This window comes from Patella vulgata, chromosome 3, assembly GCF_932274485.2.
Source record: "Patella vulgata chromosome 3, xgPatVulg1.2, whole genome shotgun sequence".
Classification (NCBI taxonomy): domain Eukaryota; kingdom Metazoa; phylum Mollusca; class Gastropoda; family Patellidae; genus Patella; species Patella vulgata.
This window is the reverse complement of record NC_065881.2, coordinates 13,736,072-13,757,919: the sequence shown is the minus strand read 5'-3', so window position 1 is coordinate 13,757,919 and position 21,848 is coordinate 13,736,072. Positions and strand designations below refer to the sequence as shown.

At 39.1% G+C, this 21,848-nt stretch overlaps 2 long non-coding RNA genes across 2 annotated transcripts; both read left to right on the top strand.

The window, feature by feature from the left end:
* Positions 1-1,485: 1,485 nt before the first annotated feature.
* Positions 1,486-13,592, top strand: LOC126816246 (uncharacterized). The gene is made up of 3 exons (XR_007678282.2): positions 1,486-1,621; positions 12,645-12,795; positions 13,454-13,592. It is a non-coding gene; the product is annotated as an uncharacterized LOC126816246 (long non-coding RNA).
* Positions 13,593-13,637: 45 nt separating this feature from the next.
* LOC130012145 (uncharacterized) lies at positions 13,638-15,072 on the top strand. Its single transcript, XR_008787473.1, has 3 exons — positions 13,638-13,765; positions 14,469-14,543; positions 15,015-15,072. It is a non-coding gene; the product is annotated as an uncharacterized LOC130012145 (long non-coding RNA).
* Positions 15,073-21,848: the final 6,776 nt, after the last annotated feature.

Below are 21,848 nucleotides of genomic sequence, written 5' to 3'. Positions count from 1 at the left end.
CTACAACGGAACAATGACCTCCTGGTTAGCGACACATTTGAATGTGTGTAACTGGAATAATAAAAAAAAAGCGCGCGCGTTGTATCATAAGGTCTGTCATTGAGTCAACTGGCATGGTTTCGATTCCCCGGTTGTACGTGACAAGGAGTAGGGTCGCCTGTCCAACCTCGTGGTTTTTCTCCCAGTTCTCCGGTTTCCTCCCACTTCTAAAGACCCCCTACGCGCAAGCGAAGTATTGAAATAAAATTGAACCATATGTTAGTCCCGAAATGACGTAGTTTGTGTCGAGTGAACGTTAAACCCCATGTATCTCTCTTTCTCTCCCCCTCTCTCTCTCTGTCTCTGATTCGTCACCGTATTGTGTACATTTTAATCTTCGTACAGATAAGATAAAATGATTGTATCGGCCAATAACACAATATTTATAGTGATGATATGCGAACACAATATTTATAGCTAGTGATATATGAACTCAATATTCATAGTCATTTCAACGCAATATTTAGAGGCATATTAATTATTGGACTCATTATTTATAGTCATATATCAACTCAATGATTATAGCGATATATCAACTCAATTTATATAGTGATATAAGAGCTCAATATTTTAGTGATATGCTAACTCAATATTTCAATGTCAACTTAATTATTTATAGTCATATAACAACTCAATAAAGCAAATCAATGTTAATTACATTTTCCTCTTCTATCTTTCGAGAGGGAGAAATTGGGTTTAACGTCCACTCGTCACAAATTAAGTCTTTTCGTACTAACATTTTGTTCAATTAAATTTCTATAATTCGGATACGCGTAGGAGCTGTGGCTATGGAAGTTAGATCAAAATGAAATGAAATGGGGTTTAACGTCCTACAGTTTTGCTCCGACTGGGCTAATTAAGACGGACATACGCCATACAGTATGCTATGAGGGAAATTCTGCCCGAACAGCGGAGCTACGTTCTCCTCTTATATCGAATTCCAGAAATTCCTGCAAAAATAGAGAAATTCACTGCTGCTGTTGACTTGGTTGATATGGATAACAGAGTTAAACGATTAGTCCAACGAGAATTGGGGAAAAGATGGATACTGACAATAATTACAATAGAGTCACTGGTGGTCTATATCCTACAGTGGCAGTTTAAAAAGGGTTGTCTCCCTTTGACATATACATTTCCCGTCATGAATAGACTTAACTCCTGATTGAGTGAATGCATCTTACAATTAAATTCAGTTTCGGCTGTTCTTTGTCACTTAGTGCATTTATTTGGAGGAAGAGCTTGGCAAACGACAATGATTACAATACAGTCAGTGGTAGTCTGCATCCTACAGTATTCTATTAAAAAAGGTTGTCTCCCTTTGATCATTTACATTCCCAGTCATGAATAGATTTAACTCCTGTTTGAGTGAATGCATCTTACAATTAAATTCAGTTTCAGCTGTTGTTTGTGTCTTGATATGTTTGGTTGTTGGAGGTGTGTTGCCGAGGAATGTTGTTCGCGTGTTTGTTGGCCGAAAGTTTCTGTTAGAACGAATTAATTTGAATGTTTTAAGTGACATTTTGAATACATCACGACAAATTATAAAGAAGGATTTTTTTGTCGAGTAACAGAAACAGCCATGGTGAGTAGACAATATACTAAACACTCTAACAAATGAAATGGGATTAACGTCCTAATTTTCTGCAACGACTGGATCAATGAAGACGTGACATGCACAAACAAGGGTCTTAGGGGCTATTGAAGACGGGCATATAGTGAGAACTGTCAGCTCTTTATCCAATCTTCCATAATGTATCTTTAAACTTAACGTAACTATAAAATCAGTTTACCAACATGTCCCATTTTAAATTCTTTTACTTAAAAAAAACCCGATGCATCTTCCTAAAGTCCTCGGGCAATTTAGGGTGTTCGATCCCTGCATTGGCCGAGAAAGTTCATCCAGATTTTCCGGCGTGGTCCCCCCTTGTCAGTGATGCAGGACCGAGGGCCTGACAAGGACAGCTGTCTAGTCCTTCGGATGAGACGAAAAACCGAGGTCCCGTGTATACATTGGAATGCACGTAAAAGATCCCTTGGCAGTTGGAATTCGATATAAGAGTAGGCGATAGTGCAGCTGCCCGGGCAAAATTTCCCGCATAGCACACTGTATGGCGTATGCCCGTCTTCATTAGCCCAGCATAGGAGCAGAACAGTAGGACGTTAAACCCATTTCATTTCGGGCAATTTATTAAAGATTCTTTATGTAAGATTTAGATAAAGGGCTTGCCATTCTTGCTACAATACTTCGATAATAGATAACGCAAAATGAATATAATGAAAATTTCATTCAAATGAGTCTATTGCAAGCGAATATTATTAGCCTTTGAAGGTTTGACAAGATGTGTGCATCAGTTATAACTATCGTACTGGTTGTTCGAAGTCACGCCTCGCTTCTCCCTTTTAAAATTAAATCAAAATGTGACTGAACCGTACTTAATATCGGATGGCTTGGATGGCCAAATGGTTGACGCGTGCGCGCTGTATCATAAGGTCTGTCATTAAGTCAACTGGCGTGATTTAGATTCCCTGGTTGTGCGTGGCAAGGAGTAGGGTCGCCTGTCCAACCTCGCGGGTTTTCTACGGGTCCGCCCGGGTCCTCCCACTGCTAAATCGAGTAATCGAGTAATTAAAATAGAATTTAACAATACGTTAGTCCCGAAATGACCTAGTTTGTGTCGAGTGGACGCTAAACCCCCAATATATCTCTCTCCTCTCCCTCTCTCTCTCTCTCTCTCTCTCTGATTATAGCCTTGTCCTGTTTTAGGCTAAAGAAAGACTTGCAATAGACAGATTTATCTCTTGCATAATGTATGTTTAAATTTCATAAAGTCCTATATATATAGCTCGTTGTTGATTCATCCGATAGATTACTAGTGTGTTGTATTCTAATTTAACATGAAATTTACCGTAACTATAAAATCAGATTACCAACATATGACATTTTAAAATCTTTTACAAAAAATCTAACTTAAAAAAAATGTTACATCTTCGTGAATTCCTCGGGCAATCTATTAAATTTCATAAGATCCTATATACAAATCCTGTTACTCATTCACCCGATGGATCACTATTGTGTTGTATTCTAAGTACACACCCATTGTTTGTCGTGACCTTCATAGCGGTTTGAATCCTTTCTCACGCAGGGCGTACTATTAATAAAATATTAATGAAAGATCTAGTGATCAAGAAACACTGTATAGACTAGAAATTGATCGAATCCAGTAACCTCGTAGCTTTATGTTTTATAACAGTAAAACCTGGTGATCGAGTTAACTGTAGTCTCGGGTTGTATTTACTCCAGTGACCATCATAGTATATATATATCTGATTGTTTATACCTGCCATTCAGTCACGAGCGGTGTATGTTTTCAACGACCACAAAGGAATTCGAGCGAAAATCGGTGGACCTTAAAGTCCTAATAACCAACCAAGGAATGTTTTGGCTTGGTCTTTAATTGTAATTTAAAACGCGCAATATTCAGTGAAGGATATATAAAGATCATCTCTGCTCTGGTTCACAGATGATACTTAATAAGGGATGTATTAAACACCGTTAACCGTCAATAGGGTAAGCATTATTTCTCTTCTTACACTATAGGATATGGTATTTTCATTATTTATTAGAACACTTTTGTATGTTTGAATGTTTGTATGGAGTTGTGTGACTGTAGAAGTGGGCAAGTATTGACAAACACCTGTCCCACTGCTTCGTACAAAAATATAAAAAATAGTGGGACATGAGTGGTAATTTCACGTGAAAATCGTGATCTTTTGCTCCTTTTTGTGAAAATGTGGGACATGAGTGGTAATTTCAATTGAAAATCATGATCTTTTGATACTATTTGTGAAATAGCGGGACATGAGTGGTAATTTCAACTGAAAATCATGATCTTTTGATACTATTTGTGAAATAGTGGGACACGAGTGGTAATTTCAACTGAAAATCGTAATCTTTTGGTATACTATATTTACGTAAACATCACACGTGTAACATCAAACACAAGTCCCCGGCATCGCATAATTCCTCTCAGGTGTGCCGAAATTAAAAAATGATCTCTCGCCCTGAGGAATTCGTTAAACAATACCCTCGTGTGAATGTAGACATGTCTACGATGTTGTATTTTCAGTATTTATAAATACACAATTTATGCATATATACAATTTGTGTAGAAATGTCTACTATGTTGTGTGTCCTATATTTATATATTATACACAATTTGTAGACATTTTATTTTCAATATTTGTATATATTTATTTACAGTTTGTGTAGAAATGTCTACAATGTTGTTATATTTTCAGTATGTATAAATACACAATTTATGCATATATACAATTTGTGTAGAAATGTCTACTATGTTGTGTGTCCTATATATCTATTATACACAATTTGTAGACATTTTATTTTCAATATTTGTATATATTTATTTACAATTTGTGTAGAAATGTCTACAATGTTATTATATTTTCAGTATGTATAAATACACAATTTATTCATATATACAGTTTGTGTAGAAATGTCTACTATGTTGTGTTTTCAATATTTATAAATACACAGTTTGTAGACATTGTGTTTTTAGTATTTATATATATTTAAATGCAATTTGTGTAGACATGTCTACAATGTTGTTGTATTTTCAGTATATATTTATATACTGCTGTGAAGAAATGTCAACAATGTTGTATTTTCAGTATTGATATACAGTTTGTGTAGACCTGTCTACAATGTTGTATTTTCAGTATATATTTATATAGTGCTGTGAAGAAATGTCTACAATGTGTGAATATAACAATGATCTGCACTATATAATAGGAATGATTGAATAACTATTGTTACAATCTTCAGTAACACGTATTCATTTACCACTCTCTCCGGGACATATACTAATTACATACAACATGAAATGAAATGGGGCTTAACGTCCCACTGGTCCACGATGTGTTAATATAACAATGATCTGCTCTAGATAATACGAATGATTGAATAGCTATTGTTACAATCTTCAATAACACATGTATTCATTCCCCACTCGCTCCAGGACATATACTAATCACATACAACATTAAATAAAATGGGGCTTAAAGGCTCAATACCACTCTTGTTGTAACTGAATAATATGTCCCAATCTTTATTCTGGTCAACAAATTGTACTATTTTAGAATATTTCAATTAATTGATGGTACAAATTTCATCTTAACACACCTTATTTAAAAATTTTGGAAAATTTAACATAATGGTTTGAAACGTCTAACGTAAACCTTTTCAAATGAAACTTAGATTTAAAAATATTTTCGAGCCCTCTGGACAAGTAAAATAGGATGTAATGGATAATTTACACAACAGGTAGGACACTTAAACAACTAGTACTTAGATAGAGATATTATTTATTTTCTGGAGCTTTCAAGCCAGCAAGAGTGTTATTGTCCCTTTAACGTCCTACTGGTCTGCACCGATTGGGTTAATCAAGACTGGCATACTCCAGGCAGAGTGCTATCGGGGAAATTTTGACAGGACACCAGCACTATGGTCTTATTTTATTTCGAAATCAAGGGTTCGTTTACGTGCACGTCAATATTTACACACACGGGACCTCGTTTCTTCGTCCCATCCAAACGACTATAATAATTAGATCAAACGATATGTTACTGAGTCACGTTGTGTGCTTTCGATCCTACACTTGTATGTGACAAATTCCTGATGCTTTCTCCGGATACTCCCGCTGCTAAAGACTCATATACGCTTGCGAATTATTGGAATATTGAAATAAAATTGTATCATATGTTAATCCCGAAGGCAAAATGACTTATTATGGGCCGATTGTGTGTTAAATAACGAGTGGACGTTAAACTTAATAGAGCATTATTCATATTATCGGTTCATATTGTATTGTTTTTATTGTACAATCCCATTATGAATAGTGGACACGCATGAACTGAGATATCGCTGAATTGTTCTTTATAATATTTCGTAAGAGAAGAACGATATTTCAACATACTTCGGCATGTTACATTCTTTCAGCTATGTACACATAGATATACAATATTATACAGTGACATTATTTCTGAATAGCTCCCCAGATGAACGCAAACGTACATTAATATGTTAACATGTTATTAAATCACGGTTGAAAACACCTATTATCTTTTCATCGTTTACCGTGAAACAAAGTAGTGCATAAAATGCAATGGAATGGAGTTTAACGTCCTACCGTTCTGCTCCGATTGGGCTAATGAAGACGGGCATACGCCATGCAGTGTGCTATGGGGAAAATTTTGCCCGGAAAGCGGCGCTAAGACCTACTCTTATATCGAATTCCAACTGCCAGGGGGTCTTTTACGTACACGCCAATGTGTCCACGGGACTTAGGTTTTTTCGTCCCATCCGGACGACTAGACAGCTGTCCTTGTCATGCCCTCCGTCCTGCATCACGGACAAGGGGGGGGGGGACCACGCCAGAAAATCCCGATGAATTTTCTCAGCCAACACAGGGAGCGAAACCCTAATTTCAAGTTTAGTGAGCTAGCGTCTTACCCACTTAGCCACCGTGGTTCCCGACAACGAAAACGTACTTTAATATTTTAATATTAAATCACTGTTGTTGAAAACACCGATTATCTGGACGTTTCGGGTTCGCTCTTGGTCTTGCCTGAGAAAGTTCCTAACAATTTTCCGTCGCGGTTTCACCCTTGTAAGCTGTCTATTCTAAACTTTGTTGTGAACGTTAAAAATCCCTTGTCACTAGGAATTTGAAATAAGAGTAGGCCGTAACTTCGTTGTACAGGACAAATTTTCATTAGCCCAGTCGGTACAGAACATTAGGACGTTAAATCCTATTTCATTTCATATTGCTCAATCAAGGTATTATAATGTCGGCTCTCACCTGTTATTAGTTTGATATTGACCTACATGTGAACTGTTTTACCTCGAAGACAATAATAAGTCTAACCATGAGCGGTCATCTGATATTAAAACCGCCGTTAGCAGTAACAATTGTTTTTGTAGTGGACAATCACTGACCCGTTAAAAAAGGTTTTACACTCATTGTCGACCGATACGAAAACATACCTAACTATATTTGTGCTTACTTTGTAGAACACAACGGTTCTTATAACATTTAAATCTCTTTTAAAGCCCTTACAGAACACAACGTTCCTTATAGCCCTTACAGAACACAGCGTTCTTTATAGCCCTTACAGAACACAACGTTCCTTATAGCCCTTACAGAACACAGCGTTCTTTATAGCCCTTATATATACATCAATGATAGCATCTTGTGGAATCGACGGCGTATACACTCATGCCCATCACCGACGCGCATGAGAGCAGTGGTTCTCAACCTTTTTCTGCCAAAGTCACACCTTGGAACACATGGAAAAATAGCGGCGCACCTGGCTAAATATATATGAAAAATATTTGAATTTTGCAAAATAAAAACATGGCAAGTCATAGACGGCATACAACCGTAGACACAGACTAGGCATAGACACATAGAATGACACAAACTTCATCACGAGAAACACAGTTGTGAACTTACTTTATTGCAGTGTTTCGAATTTCATCAGTTAAATAACTGGCTTTTTTAGTGAGAAATTGTCTTTGTATGCGAAATTTCGCGGCACACTTAGGAAGATCTCGCGGCACACTGGTTGAGAATCACTGGGTTAGGGAATAGATTCGTCCTTTTTCCCATCATAATACCTCGCTCGCCTTGACAATTTTCGGGTCGCATGTTCAGCTGGCTTTTTGCTTGATTTACGAACGTTTACTTAGAGTTAGACGAAAATATCAGTCAAAAGCTCCTGGAATGGCTACAGATGCAAGGGAATGAAGGATAATTTTCTTAGCGGCCCCCCCCCCAAAAAAAAAAACAAAACAAAACAAAAATAAACCCTCAGCGGCGTGCCCCGTCTCCGCGGTCAGTGCCCTCATTTTGCGCCCCCCCCCCTTTTTAAAATTCCTAGATCCGCCCCTGGTGGGAACCCCCCCACCCACACCCACACACACCTCCATCCACCTCCCCACGCAGTCTGAAAATAACCGTGATATTGGGTTCTAGAGACTTCGCCCCCTCCCCCCATGTTGTGCGTCTAAAATATAACGAAATCTCTTGACATGTTTTGCAAGCCCAAGCTGTTCAAGGCCATTACTTGCTCAAATTGTTGATTTCTTTGTAAACCGTCCTACTATCACCGCGTACGTGAACTGCCACTCATCTTAAATGAATAGAATATTAAATGTCATAAAAGAAAAATTTCTTGTCATTATCTCGATCACGTTTGATGAAAAGTCGAGGGAAACCACCGAAAACACATGACGTCAAATTACCTTCGATCATCAAGTACTGTAAATACAGATTAAGCGACGTGTTTTTCATCAAAATACTATTACACACGTTTACTAGACTAGGATAAAAAATTTCGGTTACATTTCACCCAGGATGAACAATTATCCCGGCCCCCAGTTCACAAAACATTCTCAGACTTAATTAAAGAATTTACTCAAAATTGTTAGCCTTATTTTAACTAAAATATAACCCTTATAAAACTTTTGTTGTTTTAATGTATCAAATACATCAATTAGAAACTATGTGCAAGGTTTGTGGTTCTGGGTGAAAGATATTTTTCATAAACAGTGATTGAAAGTTGAGACAAATCTTAACTTAAGTCTGAGATTCATTTGAAAACTCGGGGCCTGGTTTTCATCAGCCAGGTTGGCACAGAACAATAGGAAATGGGGTTTAACGTTCTACTGTTCTCCGACTGGGGATATGAAGACGGATGGTTGGTGAAAAAATACACGACGTTAAACCCAGTGCCCTGTTACTAAGAAGGGGGGTTGGATGGCCGAATGGTTAGCACGTGCGCGCTGTATCGCAAGGTCTGTCATTGAGTCAACTGGCGTGGTTTTGATTCTCCGGTTGTACGTGATAAGGAGTAGGGTCGTCTGTTCAACCTCATGGGTTTTCTCTGTGTCCCCCGGTTTTTTTCCACTCCTAAAGACCCCTACGCGCATGCGAATTATTGAAATAAAATTGAACATATGTTTGTCCCGAAATGACCGAGTTTGTGTCTAGTGGACCTTACCCCACTCTCTCTCTCTCTCTCTCTCTCTCTCTCTGTTACTAGAGCACAGACCGAACGCGGGATCAGGTGACACCCATAACGTGAGAAGTTGACGGTTATATGATCCTCAATGTTAAAATATAGTGTGAGTGCAATGAGCTAGATATTTCCCAGGCTGTTATTAGATATGATTCAATGTGAAATAATTTGAACTTTTATGCCGCATATACACATAATTCATCAGGCGTAGCAAAGATCTAAAACCACGTGAACGCTTGAATGTTATTTCCTTGAGGTCGCGGATGTAATTGGATCAAAAGATAATTATCTCTCAATGGAAATGAAAGATTATTCAAAGCGCAATATTCAAGAATATGTAGCCAATAACAAGAAAATAGCCGTAGCAAAACAAATTTCCTCCAGTCAATCTAGCTGCTCGCCCAAAATCATGTCACTAAAAACACAAATAACAGTAAATTTGTGTTGAAATGAAATTAAATTAAACAAAAATACATTTTACAAATCTGATATGACAAATGTCTGATTTGTAAAACAAATATTGATTTTAAGATACAAATGTTGATTTTAGTATACAAATGTTGAAATACGACAACAATTGAAGAGATAAGAATTTATAAGGACGATGAATTAAGAAATAAGTACTAAGAACACTGAATAAAGAGCTGTTTGGTCTTCCATAATTATATACGTATATTTTCTTTTTGACATGACTTCTCATATTTAATTTATGTTACCCGTGCACTCTGATGATTTATCTTTCGTCTAATTCGTCAATTTTAAATTACTGCTACAGGCCTTAGACATTATAGCATTCTTCAAATAGTTATACAACTTTATGCCTTTTCTTGAAAATTCATCCTTAAAAAAAAAAACGTTAAGAGGTAGACATATGATTCCTTTTTCTCATAAACATACGTTTTTTAAAAAACCAAAAAAAAAAACACTTTTATATAATGTATTAAAAAAAAAATGCGCGGCTTGGATGGTCGAATGGTTAAACGCGTGCGCGTTAAACCACAAAGTCTGCCATTGAGTCAAGTGGTGTGGTTTCAATTCCCACTTAAACGTTATATAAGTAGTAAGGTCGCCTGTCCATCCTCGTGGGTTTTCCACGGTTCTTCCGGTTTTCTGCCACCACTGGACCCCCCCCCCCCAAAAAAAAAAAAAAAAAACAAACAACCCCACCCAAAAACACGCACAAGGGTTTGTTTGGATTAAAATTGAACCTTGTGTTCTGAAAAAGGGGAGGGGAAATGGTCGAATGGTTAGCACGTGCGCGCTGTATCGTAAGGTATGTCAATGAGTCAACGTGCGTGGATTCGATTTCCCGGTATTGAACCATGTGTTAGTCCCGAAATGACCTAGTTTGTGTCGAATGGACGTTAAACCTCATCTCTCTCTCTCTCTCTCTGTCTAGTTCCGAAATCCGAAATGACCTAGCTTGTGTCGAGTTGACGTTAACTCTCTCTCTCTCTCGTAATGATTGACAGTTTATATCTCTGGAAGAGCATACCTGTAATTTTTACGTGGATAAACAGGATTCTTATACATCAAAACAACACATTTATAGGCATTCGTATGTCATTCGTCATGAACCACAAATAGAGCATTATTCATAATTTACAATGTTCCAGATTCTCACCAATGAAACGCAATTAACCGAAATAAAATGGAGTTAATCAACCAGGATGTTTCAAGCTAGAAGTACGCAAAATGAAATGAAATGGGGTTTAACGCCTTACTGTTCTGCTCAGTTAAAAGACTTCAAAAACTTGGAACAAGGGAACTTTTTGCCCGGATAGCGGCGCTACCGTCTATTCTTGTTTCGAATTCAAACTATAAATGGTTCTTTTAATGCAAGCCCCGTTTTTCTTCTCAATACGACTAAACACGGTAATTGCTATAGGGTCACCTCATCGGAAAATCTGTAGCATCTTGAGAACTACAGATTAGAGAGCCGCCGCACGCACGTGCGCTTGTTTCAGGCAAAGCGGGAGCCATTGTGGCTAAGTGGGTAAGATGCCGGCTCGATGCCTGCATTGGAGGAGAAAGTTCATAGAAATTTTCCGACGTGTTTTCCCCTTGTGGCTAAGTGGGTGAGATGCCGGCTCGATGCCTGCATTGGAGGAGAAAGTTCATAGAAATTTTCCGACGTGTTTTCCCCTTGTCAGTGGTGCAGGACGGAGGGCCTGACAAGGCCAGCTGCCTAGTCGTTCAGATTGGACGAAAAATCGAGGTTCCGTGTATACCCTGGCGACATACATTGGCACTTGAAATTTCATAAAAGAGTAGACAATAGTGCCGCTGTCCGGGCAAAATTTCCGACATAACACAGTGTATGGCACATGCCCGTGTTCATTAGCCCTGTCGCAGTAGGACGTTAAAACCCATTTCAGACAAAGCAATTGTGTAACTGGTAGGTGGTTTTCTAGGAAATATTTTAAAGGTACAAAAAAACGGATATAATTATATGACGTACTTGTTATCAATGGATCAGTAAAGAATTTTATAATATTGAAACCTGATATTGATGTTGACACAAGTGATGTATATAAAAGATATATACGTGACTTAGCATCTTTTGTAGATTAATATCACTCTCACACTCAGTTATAAAAGACTCGGGTGGACTATCTCAAGTATTAAACATAACTAGTTTTATTTTATCTTCTTTGATTGGCATTTAGTAATTCAAGATATTAACAACACCAGGTACAATTTTTATGGATACACAATTACTGAGTTTAATACTAAGCGACATTTCGACGAGGACACTCGCGGGTATGTGAATAGTCGGCAAGTATATACAGAATTTGCTTGATAAAGACGAAAGTATCCTCGTGTAAACTTCGCTTAGTATTAAACTCAGTAATTGTGTATCCATAAAATTGTACCTTGTGTTAGTTTTATTTTAGACACGGGAGAGAGGGGCCGCGGTGACTCAGTGGGTATTGGCGCTGGCTCACTAGTCATGAGGTCCTGGGTTCGATTCCCGATGTAGCCGGAAAAAATCTGATGCCAATATATTAATATACGTTGAAACTAAACTATGTGGAATGTTTTCAAATTTTGAGCCCATCGTAATTGTTGGGTCAGACGAAATAGTCCACAAAAAGTCCACAAAGAATTACGATTAACTTACGGTTGGTCCGCATACGTCTGTTTCTAAGACCCAGTGTTGTCGGTCGCAGTCCCACGAATATGTCCCAGTACAGTTTTTCGTAGACCCACAACATGTCTGAACAGTTACGATGGATTGCAATACTCTTGCTTTCAGACACACAAAGTGTCTGAACACTTACGGTTGGTCCCAACACTCTTGGTTTCAAATCCACAACATCAATCGGTTTAAGATTGCGAAAGTCTTCTAATATGACTGCTTTCAACATGTGACGACACATCACGCGGCGTGAATCATTGGCTCAATGACGTGGCAGAATATATATGTGAATAAACCTTGCTATTAATTTACCTGAAAGGATTTTAATATAAATCATTAAACCAATTTATTTATTTTGTTTCAGTCGTTGACAAAGAAAGAAAAACACAAGCAACCAGTTGGTCTAGTAGCTCTTAGTTATTGCCATTATCCACAAAGTCTTGCATCACCTTGGAGATTAGACCCTGCCTATAAGTGTTCCGAATATAGATCACCCTGGACACTTCGTCCTAAAGGTAAGAAATTGAGTTTTATAATAAAACTGTGGAAAAATAACATTGTCAGTATTATTTCAATGTTCACGATCCAAAATACACATGCCAGCAAACTGGACAAAACGTACGTTGTGTATGTGGCTGTCAGCATTTGAGTTAATATCATTGAAGAACATAATAAAGCTGTAACTCAATATGTGGGTTTTATCATTAAAAACCATATTGCTGTAACTCAGTATTTTGGTAATGCCATTAAATGGCATATAACTTTAAGTCAATATTTGGATAATAAATATCTGGTTAATATCATGATTTGGGTAATATTACTAAAGGGCATATAACTCCAGCTCATTATTTGGGTAATATCATTAAAGGGCAGATAACTCCAGCTTATTATTTGGGTACTATCATTAATTAAAGGGGCATAAACCCCTAACCCAATATTTGGGTAATGTTATTCAAGGCATATAGCTCTAACTCAATATTTGGGTATGTTATTCAAGGCATATAGCTCTAACTCAATATTTGGGTAATGTTCTTCTAAAGCATATAGCTCTAACGCAATGTTTGGCTAATACCATTAAATGGCATATAACTCAAACTCACCGTCATGAAATTTTTATAATGTTCTATGCGTGCTGAACTATTATATAGCATCGTACTTTATTTTATATTGTAGGAAGAATGTCGAATAGAAAGAGCAGTGGAAAGAGATTTATTACTTTAGGACCGTATCAAGATTTACCAGAGGAGCATTTCTTCACACCAAAAAAGATGGATTTAAAAGTGGTAGCGAGTCGACATAATTCCTACGATAACCCAAATTTCCGACCCGTTTCTAGCGAGCGATACGAATCGGATCAATCATTAGCCTTAGATAAAGAGCATGTTAGAAAAGTCAGAAGGAAAAGATATTGTATAGCAGCCACCGCCATCTTTCTTCTGGTTTTATTAATCATAACAGCTCTTGCAGTTGCTATCTACTTTATAGGTAAGTTATGATATGAAATTAAATGGGGTTTAACGTCCTACTGTTTTGCTCCAACTGGGCTAAAAATGTCGGACTTACGCCATACAGTGTGTTAAAGGTGGGGGGGGGGGATTTTGTCCGGATAGCGGTAATATAATATGAAATGAAATGGAGTTTAACGTCCTACTGTTTTGCTCCGACTGAGCTAATGAAGTCGGGCTTCCGCCATACAGTGTGCTAGGAGGGAAATTTTGCCCAGATAGCGGCACTACGGCTTACTCTTATATCGAATTCCAAATAGGCTTAGTGTAATACAATAAATTTTGTTATTATCTATATTATCTATATTGTGTATTTCATTATACTTGACTGGTGTATTACTGTAAATTTTATCATTATCTATATTTTGTGCATTCATTATATTTGACAGTAAATTTTATCATTATCTATATTTTGTGCATTCATTATATTTGACAGTAAATTTTATCAGTATCTATATTTTGTGCTTTCATTATATTTGACTGGGCTTGGTGTATTACTGCAAATGTTATCATATTTATATTTTGTATTTTCATTATATGCGGTAAACCCCATTTCATTTCGTGTCATTGTTTGTATTATATTTGACAGAGCTTAGTGTATTACTGTAAATTTTATTATCATCTATATTTTGTCTGTAATTATATTTGACCTGAAATTGTTTTTTTTTTTTTGTCTTTTCTAGATAATCAGATGACTGATAATGGGACAGTTATACCTAGGGCACCACCACCTAAATCACAGTCACCTCTAGCAGCTGGTATTCATTGATTTTTCTTACATGGATGATGGGGGGGGGCGGTTGGGGGGGCTGTATCATAAGGTCTGTCATTGAGTCAACTGGCGTGGTTTCGATTCCCCGGCTTTACGTGACAAGGAGCAAGTCGCCTCTGTCCAACTTCGTGGGTTTTCTCCGGGTCCTCCGATTTTACCCACTGCTAAAGACCCCCACGTGTAAGCGAGTTATTGAAATAAAATTGAACCGTATGTTAGTCCCGAAATGATCTAGTTTGTGTCTAGTGGACGATAAACCACATCTCTCTCCCCCCTCTCTCTCTCTCTCTCTCTCTCATTGGCTCAGAGGTATACCGTGTGCAGATTCTGAAACGACCTAGTCAATAGTAAATGGACATTAAATTCCACATCTTTCGGTATCGGGCACATGTAGACTAAGGCCAATTGCATTTGTTTAATTTCTGACATCTCTGATAATATTCTGTGGATGTTTCAGATCCTGATTTTGTGGCGAACCTGAAGGTAACAAATTATAATTGGGATCCGAGAATGGCGGATAAAGAAAGTGATGAATTCAGAAACACTGCAGCTGAAATGGAAAATCAGGTAACTAATAATACCATGTTGGTTTTAGAGGGGGGTGGTTGGGGGATGGTGGGGGACGTGGTGTTTCACTGACTTGCTAACCAGGATCTCTCGGCTTCACTTCCAGTGTACCAGTGTAGGCAGAGAAGGGCCTTGTCCGTCGTTTGTGATATTTATTTGGCTATGTCTGGTGCGTGTGCTTCTCCTAACGACAAGATGCCATGTCTAACACCACTAACAAAAGCAAACGGAATCCCATCTTTAATCGAAGGCTTGGTCTAGCTTAAACTCCGTACATCTTGTCACTTCCTGTATATATCGTCACTAATTTTGATTGACTACTGACTCCCGCTCCGATTCCTCGATAGAAAATATCATCGCGAATACCAAGTCTTGCGCTTTCCAGCGAAAATATCTACCTGTGGCAATGGAGTTTCAAAGTTCGTTCAAGGTCAAGGTTTCCGTTGATATCCCCATGTTTGATTTGAGTGGTTTTTTTTTGTCACGGCCTCTGATTGGACAACCCTATTGTTCAGGTGTCTGTGGTAAAGGGAGATAACGTACCTATAAGTTCGGGAATTTCTGACTAATCTAGCAACGGCTAGATATTGTAAAACTCCCAGTCGATGCTTCAAGAACATGATGGAAACCAGGCTGGCAAATTCTCGAGGACCTTTCACGAACAATACCATGACCGAACCGAATTTGGTTCATTACAGTTTTGCTCCTTCTGGGCTAATGAAGACGGGCATACGTCATAGAGTGTGCTTTGAGGTAAATTTTGCCTAGAAAGCGGCGCAACGGCCTACCCTTATATCGAATTCGAACTGCCAAGGGATTCGTTTACATGCACCCCAATTTCGTCCCATCTGAAAGACTATACAATTTTTCTTGCCAGGACCTCCGTCCTGCATCACTGACAATTGGAAACCACGTCGGAAAATCTGGATAAGGTGTCTAAAACAGAATTGTACATATTTGCATACTGTCTATCATTATATGGTTACAAGTTCTTTTCAATTATATGGTACTAGAAGAATGCCCGGCTTCGCTCGGGGGTCATGACCCCGAAACCGGAGAAGTGGTAGACTAACGCCACCTGGCCTATGTTACTCCCCGGTCCGAGCTACCCCTATACCCCAAATTTCAGACTCGGGGCATACCTACTGTAGCCGCCAACCCCGAACAGACAGACAAATGAAATGAAATGAAATGGGGTTTAACGTCCTACTGTTCTGCTCCTAAACTGGGCTAATGAAGACGGGCATACGCCATACAGTGTGCTATGGGGGAAATTTTACCCGGGCAGCGGCACTACGGCCTACTCTTATATCGAATTCAAACTGCCAAGGGATCTTTTACGTGCACGCCATTGTGTACACGGGACCTCGGTTTTCGTCCCATCCGAACGACTAGACAGCTGTCCTTGTCAGGCCCTCCATCCTGCATCACTGATAAGGGGGAAACCACACTGGAAAATCTGAATGAACTTTCTCGGCCAATGCAGGGATCGAACACCCGACCTTCAGGCTAGCGAGCCAGCGTCTTACCCACTAAGCCACGTGATCCCGAACAGACAGACAAACAGACAGACAAACGACAGTCACAAATATTAGTATAGATAGATTCATAGTAACAATATATCATTGTGATTTCTGCTAGTCTGTTGTTCAGAGCAAAAAAAAATCTGTCTAGTCGTTCGGATGACATGAAAATGGAGATATGTGTGCACGTAAAAGAACCATTAACAATTGAAAATCCTCATATATACACCCGGATGGTACTGGAAAGTAGTACTGTCAACCCCACATCATTTGATTTATAGTAAAATCCTATATTTTCAGCTTGATGAAGTATTTAGAAATAGTCAAATAGGTCCAGTGTTCAACCGTACTGTGGTACATTCTTTAAGGTTAGTAACATTTCGTATATAAGGATTTTCATGTTTTATTTATGGCATTGAATCTGTATTTTTTTAGTTGTATTATCCATTCCATTGTTTTTGAATTTGAATATTGTTTAATGACCTCGTGTCGCTCTGCACTCGTGTATTCAGCTCTGTAATATGTTAGTTAAAGTAACGATGCTCCATTGAGATCTGTTCCTGGATGCTTTAAAATTATTTTTTTACATATGTATATATAACATGGTCCGCTTGGAGTATCTCTTCTTGGAACACCCAGTTCCACTTCTTGTCCGAGGAGTTCACATAGGTTTGGGCGAGGTTGAACGTTTGTTACGTAGATGGAATTCGAAAACGCGAGAAAATATTATATATACACACAACAATACTTAGTTAATGCTGACCAATCAGAGACAGCCCTTCTACCGACATCCCTGTATCACGAAATGAAATGAAATGAAAATGGGGTTTAACGTCCTACTGTTTTGCTCCGGACTGGGCTAATGAAGGCGGGTATACGCCATATCGAGTGCTATGAGGGGAAATTTTGACGGACAGCTGCAATACGGCCTACTCGAATTCCAGCTGTCAAGGGATCTTTTACGTGCACGCCAATGTGTACACGGGACCTCGGTTTATCGTCTCATCCGAATGACTAGACAGCTGTCCTTGTCGGGCCCTCCATCCGGCATCACTGACAAGGGGGGGGGGGCACACCGGAAAACCTGGATGAACTTTCTCGGTCAACGCAGGGATCGAATACCCGACCTCCAGGCTAGCGAGCCAGCGTCTCACACCCGGCCAGCAAGATCATTAAGAAAATAAGATTGTTACATACATGTACATATTTTCCTTTTGTTCTTCGGATCAGGGATGCAGGTAGAAGTGGTATCACTGGTTGGTCAGCATTAACTAAGTGATTGTATTCCATGAAATTGTGACCTGTATATTCCATTTCAGTTACTAAATGTCACTGAAACCCATTGTATTTCTTTTCTATTCCTCGTTTTATTTATTTTTATTTTAGCGCAGGCAGCGTGAACGTAAATTATACTATTCATTTAAAACAATCGGTATCGACACCAGAAAAAGAAATTAAAATAGCAGAGCTGAAGAATACCCCGAATATAATCAAACAGGCTATTCAGGAAGGTTTAGAGACGGTGAAAAAACAGAAAGCTGAGGCAGGGCTAACGACCGAGGATATTCTAGAAATTGATACAACGTTTACGGAGGTTGTAGTTGTGACTACAACGACACCGATACCGACAACCACACCAACAACGACAACCACCCCAACAACGACAACCACTCCAACAACGACAACGACAGCTAGGCCAACAACAGTGACAGCAAGGCCAACGACAACAACAGCACCGACAACTACCAGTACACCAACTACGACATCAATACCGACAACCACAACCAGTACACCTACAGCGACAACAGAGCCGACAACCACGAGTACATCTACAGCGAAAACCGCTCCCCAAATCACAACGACACGTACAACTACCACAACAACGACGTCATCAAGTACAACTACGACTTCAACAACCTGGACAGTCGAACCAACTAAAGCTACAACTACATCTGAGACCACAACAACAGCCAGGACAGAAACTACCACTGATACTACTGTTCCGCAAGATAAACTGACAACTGAACTCCAGACAGAAAATACCACGACTGCTGCTACGCCAATGTCCACGCCCGCCTCAAATATTTCCAGTAGGTGTATTCATGTATATATTAAACTGGGTAGATCAAGGTTTTGGTCACTGACTTTTCCAGCATACAGGGTTCGTCCTCAGGGCTTGTGAACACGCGGGGTTGGATGGCCGAATGGTTAGCACGTGCACGTTGTATCATAATGTCTGTCATTGAGTCAATTGGCGTGTTTGCGATTTCCCGGTTGTGCGTGACAAGAAGTAGGGTCACCTGCCCAACACCGTGGGTTTTCTCCGAGTCCCCCGGTTTCCTCCCCCTACGTGGACGCGAATTATTGAAAAAAACAATTGATCCATATGTTGGTCTCGAAATGACCTAGTTTGTGTATAGTGGCCGTTAAACCCCATTTCTCCCCCTCTCTCTCTCTCTCGGTGTTTTGATCACAATGGTGTCGGCCTCAGGTGCTGTGACCATAGAGGTGTCGGCCTCAAGTGCTGTTGCTTCAGGGGTTGTGATCACAGACCTTTCGGCCACCGGATTGACCATAGAGATTTCAGCCTCATTCGTTGTATCAAGTCATTTTAGGGTGGATTAAGTCGTTGAAAATGTTCCGAAGATGCCCCACCGATGATTTAACTTATTTTAACTTATGAGTATAAACGAGATACGTATGTGCAGCGTTTGTAACTCGAGTAATGAGGTTGGGAGGTCCACTGCGTACGCATGGAGTAGAGTCACCTGTCTAACATGGTTTCACCCACTGCTAAAGACCCCTACTCGCAAACGAATTATTGAAATAAATTGAACCATATGTTGGTCCCCAAATGACCTAGTTTGTGTCGGGTAGACGTTAAACCCCATCTCTGTCTAGCTCAAGTAAACATATTGTGAATTATAAATGATATATTTCAGGAGACGCTTGTCCTAGTTGGTCCAACATTGGAACCATAATCAGTGAAAGTTGTGCTCACGTTATCAAGGTTATCAACCAATCATCAACAACCGAGAAAAAGTGCACGTAAGTCGTCTATGTTTCATACAGCTAAAATTCGAAATAAGCGAAGTCCGCATTGCCACTGTCTAGTCAAATTGTCCAGCAAAGCATGGCTTGTGCCCATTTTCATTAGCACAGTCCGCGCAGATAAAAAGGATGTTAAACATCATTTCATTTAATAATTTAATATCACGGAATCTTATTGAATAGTCAGTCTCCTGTAGGTAATAATGGTGGGTAAGACGCTGGCTTGCTAGCCTGGAGGTCGGGTATTCGATCCCTGCATTGGCCGATAAAATTCATCCAGATTTTTCGGCGTGGTCCCCCCCCCCCAAAAAAAAACTTTTCTGACAAGGACAGGTGTCTACACACGTAAAAGACCCCATGTCCCTTTACAGTTGGAATTCGTTATAAGAGTAGGCCGTAGTGCCGCTGTCCGGGCAAAATTTCCCTCCTAGCACACTGTATGGCGTATGCCCCTCTTTATTAGCCCAGTTCGGAGCAGAACATTAGGACGTTAAACCCCATTTCATTTTATTTCCTGTAGGTAATGAAAGAGAAGTTCAAAACATATTTTGTGTTTCTGTTATTTGTCGATAACAAAGTCTGAAATCATTAATTATAATTGTGCTGAATTCTCAGACATAATACCAGTACTGACATAATAGTTAAGAAGGTGGTCGTATTATGCTAAATTGCGTCAGTTGTCGACAATAGACGTCATTGCGTCAACAAAAATACCATTAATATGGGCTATAATCCAGTTTTTATTTGTAGGCATTTTGAAAGTTTATTGAAATGTTCGGTGTATGTAACAAATAATGTGTTTAAGATGAACTGTACAATAAATACTATACTTGGTTATTATCAACAACAGCCGTCTATTGATTGGTTGAATTTAAGCCCAAACAGTTGTTCAGGTGAGTCATCTTTCTCACTCGGCAAACCTCAGAAGATTTCAGTACCCTACAAGTGGCCTCGGCTATATGACGAAGCCCGCCAGTGGGACTACTTTCAAGTTCCTGGATTGAAAACGGCGTTGCCCATGTCGACGCCTTTGAAAACTTTTTCATCATACAGATATTTCAAAGTCTTAACCTGTTTTTCTTTCAAGTTTATCAACTTTGCACTAAAAACTCCACACACGCTTCGAACGACGCAATTTGGACAACTTCTTTTTAAAAGATGTAGAGTAACGGAATCCGTTGAGGTTTGCCGAGTGTCTTCTCTCTGTATCCGCTCAACTCAATCTGCTTATATATAGGATCTTTATTTCGATTCGTTATTTATATTTCGTTGATCTTCACGGCATTAAAATCAGGTCGGTGTAGTAGGAGATCACGTCAGGGGTCGTGACCCTTTTACGCCAGTCATTCGATTAATCGGTGTTCCAATTGGTTATAATATTCGGTAATACAACCTTTGTTTTGGTTTGTTTCTATCGCTGAGAATGGCTACCCACTCATTAATTGTAGCTAGACTCAACAGATGTGATTGGTTAATCCCCCATATCACTTAGAACGCGGAATTATTAAACAAATCTTCCAATTCCTGGGAGGTGTACTGAAAGGCAACGACATTTTGAACTGCATGTATTACCAAGGAAACAAAATGTTTAGTCATCTGGTAAAGAGCGAGGTAGGGTTGAGTGGCTGTCGCATATCGCATTCGACTCCGCCATACGCCGTACGTGGTGGCCTCGTTGATTCTGATTATCCTCTGCGAAGAGCAATAATGATCTTTAAGTCCCCCCCCCCCAAAGAAAAAATCCAAACACAACTCGCGATGTTCGTTAACTAATACAGTACTTCTATATTTCTGAAAATTAGTATGGCAAATACATTGCATATCTATATCATATTTGAGGTTTAAAGGTTAATAAAATAAGGTTCTTAGTCGTTTGTGTATTATAGAAAACAGACGTCTAATGTACGTATTGGCTTGCACGTAAAGTGACCCTTAAAAGTTGAAAATCGATGTAAGAGTGCCGTAGTGCCGCTATCTGGACAATTTCCCCTTATATCACCATGTATGGTTTATGGCCGTCTTCTTAGCCCAGTCGAAGCATTAAAGTAGTGCGTTAAACCCGCTTTTCCATTTATTCAATTATTTAATCAGTTGGTATGGTCATTGTTGTTTTTTTTAAAGGTGTCAGTACTACGTATGTACCCTTTCAC